At 42.7% G+C, this 9,065-nt stretch overlaps 1 long non-coding RNA gene across 1 annotated transcript; it reads left to right on the top strand.

The window, feature by feature from the left end:
* The first annotated feature begins 4,432 nt into the window (after window positions 1–4,432).
* On the top strand, window positions 4,433–6,284 carry LOC138667230 (uncharacterized). The gene is made up of 3 exons (XR_011318662.1): window positions 4,433–5,097; window positions 5,173–5,238; window positions 5,466–6,284. It is a non-coding gene; the product is annotated as an uncharacterized lncRNA (long non-coding RNA).
* Window positions 6,285–9,065: the final 2,781 nt, after the last annotated feature.

Here is a 9,065-nt window from a genome sequence, read left to right as displayed (position 1 = left end):
CAGAATGTACCAAACTCTTGACCTGCAAACACGAAGGTAGTTTAATCCTGTGGAAAACGCTGTAAGATGTCTTATATTACAATATAGCTTGTATTGCTTGGTTTTAAAACACAATTCCAATCCATAGTTTGGCACACATACACATGTAGTGATATGAAAAAGTCTTTATCCCTCCTGATTTCCTATTCTTTTGCATGTTTGCCACGCTTAAATGTTGCAGATCACAAATAGATTTAAATATTAGACAAATTTAGACAATTAAGGATAACACAAGCAAACACAAGTAACCACAAAATGCAGTTTTATAGGTCTTTATAATTATGGGTAAAATAAACCCAACTACAGGGCCCTGTGTGAAAGTGCCCCACCCCTTTATTTATTTATTTTTAACTGTGGTTTATTACATCTTTGAGAAGCCAAGGTTTAAACTCCCTAGCCACACCCAGGCCTGATTACTACCACACCTGTTCTCAATCAAGAAATTGTTTAAATAGGACCTTTCTGAAGTAGACCAAAAGTTCCTCAAAAGCTAGACATCGTGCCACGATCCAAAGAAATTCTGCAACAAATGAGAAACTGAGTAATTGAGATCTATCAGTCTGGAAAAGGTTATAAAGCCATTTCTAAAGCTTTGGGATTCCAGCAAACCACAGTGAGAGCCATTATCCAAAAATGGCAAAAACATGAAACAGTGGTGACCTTTGCCAGGAGTGGCTGACCAAAACTACCCCAAGAGTCCTTCAATGACTCACCCAAGAGATCACAAAAGACCCCACAACATACAAATAACTGCAGGCCTCACTTGCCTAATTAAGGTCAGTGTTCATGACTCCATCATAAGAAATTAAGCAAAAAAAGGCCTGCATGGCCAGAGTTCCAAGACTAAAACCACTGCTGAGCAATAAGAACGAAATCATCTTGATGATCCCCAAGGCTTTTGGGAGAATACTCTGGACTGATGGTATAAAAGTTGAACTTTTTGGAAGGTGTATGTCCCACTACATCTGGCGTAGAAGTAACACAGCATTTCAGGAAACGAACATCATACAAACTATAATATGGAGGTGGTAGTGTGATGGTCTGGGGCTGTTTTGCTGCTTCAGGACCTGGAGGACTCACTGTGGTAAAGGGAACCTGAAGGAGAATGTCCGGCCATCTGTTTGTAACCTCAAACTGGGGTTATGCAGCAGCACATTTATCCAAAACACACCAGAAAGTTAATATCTGAGTGGCTTAAGAAAAACAAAATGTAAGATTTTGGAGTGGCCTAGTCAAAGTCTTGATCTTTATCTGATTGAGATGCTTAAAAAGGCGGTTCATGCGCAGAAACCCTCCAATGTGGCTGAATTACAATTCTGTAAAGATGAGTGAGCCAAAATACCGCCAGAGCGCTGTAAAAGACTCATTGCTAGTTATCGCAAATGCTTGATTGCAGTTGATGCTGATAGGTTAGGTTAGGGCGGCCTAACCAGTTATTAGGTTTAGGGGGGCAGTCACTTTTTCACACAGAACCCTATAGGTTTGGATTTCTTTTACCCATAATGACGGGTGCACACAATCGGGAAGTAGAAGCGTATGTTCCCTGCAGCCAAAGCACTGTCGTCAATTGAACACAGGAAAACCCGCATGAGTTCACTGAACCATGTGGATTCACTGCGTTTAATACATTCTATGGGTGAAATTTGACATGCTGCATTGTGGAAAGACATGCCGCATGTTAGTCATAAAATCCCATCCACTATGCTGGAACATCTGGTCTGGCCGCTGCTGGTTTGATGCTGCATAAGTACACAGCGTTAAACCCGCAGCAACTTCTCGTGTGCACATATCCTAATATAGGCCTCTATTTAAAAACTGCATATTTTGTGATTACTTGTGTTCTCTGTCTAATATTTGTATTTGCTTGATCTGAAACATTTTAAGCGTGACAAATATGCAAAAGATTAGGAAATAAAAAAGAGGCAAACACTTTTTCACACCACTGTGTTTTTAAATATGTATGTCAAATTTATTTTAATGATTCCTTTTGTTTGGCCAATCGGATGGCAAGAGGGTAGCACTCTTTTAGATGGATAACAGTGTCTACTAGTCAGGAGGTCAGACCATGAATGAGACGTTGCAATACGTAGGTCATCACTACTAGTACCTCATGTATATGTGCCAAAGTATAGACTGGAATTGTCTTTTAAAACTGCTCAATAAAAGCTGTATTTCACTGTAAGAAAACTTACAGCCTTTTATTCGCTGGATCAAACTACTTTCGTGTTTGCTTCTGTTGCGGCTGCTCTGCCCTGATCTCTAGGAGGCTCTGGGCTACACTGGGGAGAACACACGTATGCTGGTAAGCTGACAATCTCTCTTTTTTTGCTACAAACTGTTGATTTGGTCACACCTAACATTTCTGCTATCTTTCTTTTTTTCAGCCTAATGATGGTTTGTTTCTCTTCCATTTAGAGCTCTTTGACCGCATGTTGTGGGTTCACTGCAATGGCTTTCAAATGCAAAAGTCACACCTGGAATCAGCTCCAGACTTTTTACCTGCTTAATTGATAGATTAGCATAGGAATAGCCTATGCAGCCCATTAACTCCTTACTGGCCTAGCATGTCATCTGGGTGTCAGCTGATTCTGACACCCGGCACTCGCCCACACCCCTAAATGCTGCGATCGATATCGATTGCAGAATTTAGCAGGTAAGCAGAGTGTGGGAGCCCACTCTGCTCACCAATAGGAGCCCCGTGACGACATCGTGAGGGGCGATCGTTGCCATGGTGACTTGATGTCATCATGACATCTGGGTCGCCACAGCTGGCAAACTTGCTACACTGTGCCCAGAGCATGGTGTAGTAAGTTCGCTATACTTTACAAACTGTCAGTGCTGCAGTAACAAATTTCCTGCTTTACAAGCGATCAGACAGCAAAAAGTGAAAGCCCCATAGTGACAAAGCAAAAAAAAGTGAAAAAATATCAGTTGAAAAAATATATTGTATCCATAAATAATTTTTTTATAAAAAATGAGTACACATACAGCTTCTCACAAAATTACAATATCATCAAAAAGTTAATTTATTTCAGTTCTATACAATAAGTGAAACTCCTATATTACATACATTGCACACAGAGGGATCTATTTCAAGTGTTTATTTCTGTTTATGTTGATGATTATGGCTTACAGACAATGAAAGCCCAAAAGTCATTATCTCAGTAAATTTAGAATACTTTATAACACCAGCTTGAAAAAATTATTGTAAAATCTAAAATGTTGGCCTGCTGAAATGTATGTTCAGTAAATGCACTCAATACTTGGTCCTTTTGCATCAATCACTGCATCAATGCGGCATAGCATGGAGGCGATCAACCTGTGGCACTACTGAGGTGTTATGGAAGCCCAGGTTGCTTTGATAGCAGCCTTCAGCTCGTCTGTATTGTTGGGTCTGATGTCTCATCTTCCTCTTGACAATACCCCATAGATTCTCTATGGGGTTAAGGTCAGAAGAGTTTGATGGCCAATCAAGCACAATGATACTATTGTTTTTAAACCAGGTATTGGTACTTTTGGCAGTGTGGACAGGTGACAAGTCCTGCTAGAGAATGAAATTTCCATCTCCAAAAAGCTTGTCCGCAGAGGGAAGCATGAAGTGCTCTAACATTTCCTGGTAGACGGCTGCGCTGACTTTGGTCTTGATAAAACACAGTGGACCTCCACCAGCAGATGACATGGCTCCCCAAACCATCACTGATTGTGGATACTTCAACAGTCTGAGCCACTCCTTGTCTGCTCTGCATGTGGATACTTCATGCTAGACCTTTGAAATCAAGGTCCCAAAGTCTGGAGGAAGAGTGGAGAGGCCACAATCAAAGCTGCTTGACTTCTAGTGTGGAGTTTCCACAATCAGTGATGGTTTGGGGAGCCATGTCATCTGCTGGTGTAGGTCCACTGTGTTTTATCAAGACCAAATTTAGTGCAGCCGTCTACCAGGAAATTTTAGAGCACTTCATGCCTCCCTCTGCTGACAAGCTTTTTGGAGATGGAAATTTCATTCTCCAGCAGGACTTGGCACCTGTCCGCACTGCCAAAAGTATCAATACCTGGTTTAAAAACAGCAGTATCACTGTGCTTGATTGGTCAGCAAACTGGCCTGACCTTAACCCCATAGAGAATCTATGGGGTATTGTCAAGAGGAAGATGAGACACCAGAACCAACAACGCAGATGAGCTGAAGGCTGCTATCAAAGCAACCTGGGCTTCCATAAGACCTCAGCAGCGCCACAGGCTGATTGCCTCCATGCCACGCCGCATTGATGCAGGAATTGATGCAAAGGAGTCCCGACCAAGTATTGAGGTAATTTACTGAATATACGTTTCAGTAGGCCAACATTTTGGATTTTAAAATAATTTTTCAAGCTGGTGTTATAAAGTATTCAAATTTACTGTGATAATGAGTTCTGGGTTTTCATTGGCTGAAAGGCTGGTTTCACATTTGCGGTTGTGTCCGCAGCGTTTTGAACGCATTCATCCGCATGCGTCATGTATTCCTATCTTTATCATTAGGGACGCAGGTGCCTGCGATTGGTTGCGTTTTGCCGCGTTTGACGACTCAAGCATCATTTTGTTGTCTGCGGCTTGGCGCGGTAAACGCTACATGTAGTAATTTCAGAGGCGTCAATTTGCCACCTCGAAACGTATGCGGTTGTTAGCGGAAGGAATGCGTCGAAAAACGCATTACAGTCTATGTGAACGCATGCGTTCGCAAGCACATGCGTTTGCTTGTGTTTGTGAATGCATGCATTTTACCACAGGAAAACCTGTCTAGACACTGATTAGCCACGCCCCACATACAAACTGATAAAAGGAGGGAGTGGGCATTTGCAGTCCACAACTCAGCAGACTGGGAAGAAGAGCAAACAGACTCTGGAAAGAATCTGGGAGGAATCTACGCTCTGAACAATGTATCAAAGCCAATGTCTTTATTTATTTTTTTTTTCTGTCTATGTCCTAATAATTTTTGGTTTTTTTTTTCTTGCTGCATGTATCAGAATGTCTTCTTCTGAGGAGGGGCAACGTCTTGGGCCTGCACAAGGTGGAAATGAAAGTGAAGTGAGTACCTCTTCAGATTGGTAAGTATTGTCACATCTGCACGTGACAAATTTTCTTTTTTTTTTTTTTTTTTAGAACAGTTCAACTGCAGCAGAGGCCGAACAGGAGCAGTGTGGACACGGTCGTGTGGCAAGGCGGCGTGTAAGAATACCTGACTGATTGTACTCTGCTTATTGTATCCTGACTTTACTATTCTTCACTGTTCATTTCTTTACTTTGCTCTTTCTTTACCTTTTTCTGTTTGACTCCTTTTTTTTTTTTCTTGACTTTTGAATATTCTTGCCTGTTTTCTGTCTCTGTTGTTTTCTTTCTTTTCCTTATGTTAAGGTCTCAAACATTAATGTATTTATTTATTTTCTACATTCCAGAAGGGGATGACTACCTCATTGACAATGACATCCTAATCTCCCTGGTCCATAAGCGAGTCCCGTTGTGGGACACCTGGGTTCCGCAGCACTCGGACAACATGACGATCCGGCGGCTATGGAATGAGGTGAGGTGGCCCAAGCGATGTGGGATGGCTGGGACAATGCCCCAACTCGGGTCCGCAATGCATTTCGTAAGTATTGCAATGTGGTGTGCTGCAGCAGTGACTTTGGCCGGGATCACACAACTGGGTGTGATCTGAGCAACTCCTGAGAGTTTCTCTGATCGCACCCAGTTATATGATCACGGTCAAAAGTGCATTGTCGAACCATAATTTTTATTTTTTAAGAGTGCTCAAAGTCAAAACACGTTGGCATTCGATGAAGAATCGCTTCAACAAGGACCTTCGTCAAGAGAGCCGGGTTCCTAGTGGTTCTGGAGCAAGGATCTGAAAATATAAATATCACCGCATCCTGGCATTTTTGGGACCGGTTCTTGTCCAGAGAACTAAGTATTTTTTGTGGTGTATTGGGTTGTGTTGTATTGCCTAATCTGTGTTCTTCTATTCCACAGGATTTGGCGCTTTTACTATTGTAAATGTTTGGTACTAATGTTTTTTTTTTGCTGTTGTTTTTTTTTTTCACAGCACATGGAGCAGCACTCTTGACCCTGGTTCTCGAGCGGTCCTTCATCAAACAGCCACAGACCCATCCCAGCCATCCAGCAGCGCTGCAGCAAGTGGGCCTGCAACACAGACTGGAGACCAGGAAGCTGGTCCATCAGGTGTTCCCCTGTCCCAGTCCTCTGCCTTTTTTTTGGGGGGGAGGCACCTTACTCCTGATCTCCAGCTTAGCGTCATGCAGGCCTGCAATGCTGCTTACGTGTAGGCTATGCAGCAGAGTTGGTATTTTCTGCAGCCAGTGGTGGCATTTTCACCTGTGCCAACACTGTCATGCTTGACCTCAATGCCGAGCTCTGCTGCATCCCACTGCACGGCCACCACCATTCAAAGCACTGCCGGACACCACTATAGCACCACCACCATGCCGAGTGCTGTTGGACAACTCACCGCCACCACCCTGCCAACTGCTGCTCCTGCTTGGACATCCTCCACTGTCACCACCATACATAGTAACATAGTTAGTAAGGCCGAAAAAAGACATTTGTCCATCCAGTTCAGCCTATATTCCATCATAATAAATCCCCAGATCTACGTCCTTCTACAGAACCTAATAATTGTATGATACAATATTGTTCTGCTCCAGGAAGACATCCAGGCCTCTCTTGAACCCCTCGACTGAGTTCGCCATCACCACCTCCTCAGGCAAGCAATTCCAGATTCTCACTGCCCTAACAGTAAAGAATCCTCTTCTATGTTGGTGGAAAAACCTTCTCTCCTCCAGACGCAAAGAATGCCCCCTTGTGCCCGTCACCTTCCTTGGTATAAACAGATCCTCAGCGAGATATTTGTATTGTCCCCTTATATACTTATACATGGTTATTAGATCGCCCCTCAGTCGTCTTTTTTCTAGACTAAATAATCCTAATTTCGCTAATCTATCTGGGTATTGTAGTTCTCCCATCCCCTTTATTAATTTTGTTGCCCTCCTTTGTACTCTCTCTAGTTCCATTATATCCTTCCTGAGCACCGGTGCCCAAAACTGGACACAGTACTCCATGTGCGGTCTAACTAGGGATTTGTACAGAGGCAGTATAATGCTCTCATCATGTGTATCCAGACCTCTTTTAATGCACCCCATGATCCTGTTTGCCTTGGCAGCTGCTGCCTGGCACTGGCTGCTCCAGGTAAGTTTATCATTAACTAGGATCCCCAAGTCCTTCTCCCTGTCAGATTTACCCAGTGGTTTCCCATTCAGTGTGTAATGGTGATATTGATTCCTTCTTCCCATGTGTATAACCTTACATTTATCATTGTTAAACCTCATCAGCCACCTTTCAGCCCAAGTTCCCAAGTTTCCAACTTATCCAGATCCATCTGTAGCAGAATACTATCTTCTCTTGTATTAACTGCTTTACATAGTTTTGTATCATCTGCAAATATCGATATTTTACTGTGTAAACCTTCTACCAGATCATTAATGAATATGTTGAAGAGAACAGGTCCCAATACTGACCCCTGCGGTACCCCACTGGTCACAGCGACCCAGTTAGAGACCATACCATTTATAACCACCCTCTGCTTTCTATCACTAAGCCAGTTACTAACCCATTTACACACATTTTCCCCCAGACCAAGCATTCTCATTTTGTGTACCAACCTCTTGTGCGGCACGGTATCAAACGCTTTGGAAAAATCGAGATATACCACGTCCAATGACTCACCGTGGTCCAGCCTATAGCTTACCTCTTCATAAAAACTGATTAGATTGGTTTGACAGGAGCGATTTCTCATAAACCCATGCTGATATGGAGTTAAACAGTTATTCTCATTGAGATAATCCAGAATAACATCCCTCAGAAACCCTTCAAATATTTTACCAACAATAGAGGTTAGACTTACTGGCCTATAATTTCCAGGTTCACTTTTAGAGCCCTTTTTGAATATTGGCACCACATTTGCTATGCGCCAGTCCTGCGGAACAGACCCTGTCGCTTTAGAGTCCCTAAAAATAAGAAATAATGGTTTATCTATTACATTACTTAGTTCTCTTAGTACTCGTGGGTGTATGCCATCCGGACCCGGAGATTTATCTATTTTAATCTTATTTAGCCGGTTTCGCACCTCTTCTTGGGTTAGATTGGTGACCCTTAATATAGGGTTTTCATTGTTTCTTGGGATTTCACCTAGCATTTCATTTTCCACCGTGAATACCGTGGAGAAGAAGGTGTTTAATATGTTAGCTTTTTCCTCGTCATCTACAACCATTCTTTCCTCACTATTTTTTATGGGGCCTACATTTTCAGTTTTTATTCTTTTACTATTGATATAGTTGAAGAACAGTTTGGGATTAGTTTTACTCTCCTTAGCAATGTGCTTCTCTGTTTCCTTTTTGGCAGCTTTAATTAGTTTTTTAGATAAAGTATTTTTCTCCCTATAGTTTTTTAGAGCTTCAATGGTGCCATCCTGCTTTAGTAGTGCAAATGCTTTCTTTTTACTGTTAATTGCCTGTCTTACTTCTTTGTTTAGCCACATTGGGTTTTTCCTATTTCTAGTCCTTTTATTCCCACAAGGTATAAACCGCTTACACTGCCTATTTAGGATGCTCTTAAACATTTCCCATTTATTATCTGTATTCTTATTTCTGAGGATATTGTCCCAGTCTACCAGATTAAGGGCATCTCTAAGCTGGTCAAACTTTGCCTTCCTAAAGTTCAGTGTTTTTGCAACAGCAGCACCCGGACCCTGGAATGGCTTTCCGCACCACCACCACCATGCAGCAGCATCTGGACCCTGGCACGGCCTTCCCCACCACCACCATGCAGCAGCTGCTGGACCCTGGCATGGCCTTCCCCACCACAACCATGCAGCAGCGGCACACGGACCCTGACAGGTCGGCCACCATGACAAGGCCGCAAGAAATGAGGCCACTGAGGCTCCACAGACCGCAGCGCCAATCCCAAAAAGGGAATAAAAATAAAAA

The sequence above is a fragment of the Ranitomeya imitator genome, chromosome 2, assembly GCF_032444005.1.
Source record: "Ranitomeya imitator isolate aRanImi1 chromosome 2, aRanImi1.pri, whole genome shotgun sequence".
In the NCBI taxonomy this organism is placed as follows: Eukaryota; Metazoa; Chordata; class Amphibia; order Anura; family Dendrobatidae; genus Ranitomeya; species Ranitomeya imitator.
This window is presented reverse-complemented; position numbering and strand designations above follow the sequence as displayed.